This window comes from Adiantum capillus-veneris, chromosome 1 (assembly GCF_014529385.1).
Source record: "Adiantum capillus-veneris isolate H3 chromosome 1, ASM1452938v2, whole genome shotgun sequence".
Classification (NCBI taxonomy): Eukaryota; Viridiplantae; Streptophyta; class Polypodiopsida; order Polypodiales; family Pteridaceae; genus Adiantum; species Adiantum capillus-veneris.
In genome coordinates this window covers 99,248,839-99,250,972 of record NC_140931.1, presented here as the reverse complement: position 1 = coordinate 99,250,972, position 2,134 = coordinate 99,248,839, and positions in this window count along the sequence as shown.

The window sequence follows — 2,134 nt, the reverse complement described above, 5'->3', positions numbered from 1 at the left end:
GGTTCTGAATGGGAGAAAGTCTCTGCACTTAAGAAACGTTTTCCTACGTTCGTTTTTGAGGATGAAAATGATTCTCAGAGGGGGGGGGGGGGGGGGGGGGTAATGTAAGGACATGGATCCTACGGTCAAGGCCACCGGCACGACTGGAAAATGTGTACGCTAGGGGGAGGCTATAAGATAGCACAGTTGGGTGGAGACTAGCACACACATTACCACCGCCCTTTTAGTGAGTGCCGAGACCCAAGAGCTTGGAGGGTCGACAAGAGGCGAACAGGCAATCGAAGGCTTGATGGAAAGAGAGAGAGAGAGAGAGAGAGAGAGAGAGAGAGAGAGAGAGAGAGGTGCTATGTATTGCTACTTTAGGAGTGCACGTGAAAGCATAGATGTAAAAAGCCAACACTGTGATTTAGGATATGTAATTGATGTATTGCAGGTTGCAGGAGCTGGGTTTGGAAAAGGAATGGGGAGATACTACAGACCACGTGCTAGAAATGATGCATCTCCTTCTTGATCTTTTGCAAGCTCCTGATCCTGACATCTTAGAGAGCTTTTTGGGGAAGTTGTTCGTGGCTTTCAATCTCACTAAAATGTATCCCCATGGATATTTTGGGCAAGCTAATGTCTTAGGATTGCTGGACACAGGTGGCCAGGTAGACATATGACGTTACTATTGAAATTTAGCCTATGGCGGTGGTGAACCCTCTTACAACAATGTTGATGACCATGCAGATTGTTTATATCTTGGACCAAGAGAGAGCACTTGAAAATGAAATTGTGAGCAACATTAAAAAGCGGGGGCTACAAATAATCCCTCAAATCCTGGTGGTAAGTATTATCGGTATACCCTTCATCTTAGTTCTAGACCTCTTGAATGGTTCGATCTTTTTAACGAACTTACATGTCTTCTAAGGTGACTCACCTGATATCTGAAGCCAGAGCGACAACTTGCAACCACCGTATTGAGAAGATTAGTGGAAGCTACAAATGTGAAGGTGCAATTGGGAGTTGAAATGAGGCTGGGCTCGAAACATGAGATTCATGGCTTTCAATTAGGATCTGTGTGTGTGTGTGTGTGTAACATGCCAAGTGCATATTACCTTGCAAGGATCTCTTTCTCTATCTCTATTGAGCAAGATGTAGAGCTCTCGCTCTCTCTCTCTCTCTCTCTCTCTCTCTCTCTCTCCACCTAGCTTGGAAGCTACTCTACAACTTTTGGTTATGAAAACATAAGCTACCCCATGGAATTCATCTACCTCTCCTACATATTCCAATGCCCAAGTCTACATTTTGATATCAACGTACTTCTTGCAAGAATGTAAGAGAGATGGCAAAGTTTGCATCCCATGTGACAACTCTCATTGTCTTCACCTAGGGCCCAAAAGGATGATGGGAGAATAGTGTGCATACTTAGAGAGGTTAGGGGCTTCATACCCTCCTTTCTTGAAGATACCTATGGGTGATCTTGAAGAATGCATTAAGATACCAAGCATTGGGCAATAAGGGTGAAATAGTGCATATTTAACAAAAGTCACATGATATGTGCTCTTTTGATAGGATGTGTGTCACCCATGTTGCCACAAGTTGTAGTAGAATTTAGCAAGAGAAATTAATCATTGGTACATCCGTAATAAAATTTAAAATGCCACCCAAGTCTATGTGCGCGTGTATGTGTGTGGGTGTGTGGAGGCCACTGAGAGAGAGAGAGAGAGAGAGAGAGAGAGAGAGAGAGGAGAGAGGTAGTGTGGTGAGGGATGCCAACAAGGGAGAGATAGAGAGAATGTGATGTGTGTCTTATGGAGATATGTGAGGATAAACACACACACACACACACACACACACACACACACACACATATTTATGTACACACTTAGGTACAGTGAACGTCGAGTATATTGATGTTCTGTAGAGTAGGGGAGGTGATGGAGTTGAAGATGGGCATGTCTATTTGCGGCTGGCATTCTACACAAGGCTCACATTGTATCCATGTGTCCACAACATGGCCTGGGCAAGGAAGAGCTCAAGCAAGTGGGTTGTTTTCAATGAGCATAAAGCTGGGAATCCTCCCCAACTGCTGTCGAGCTTGAAATAAACCATTTCGCTTATTGTATGTTGTCGTGCGAGACCCTCCTGGGAA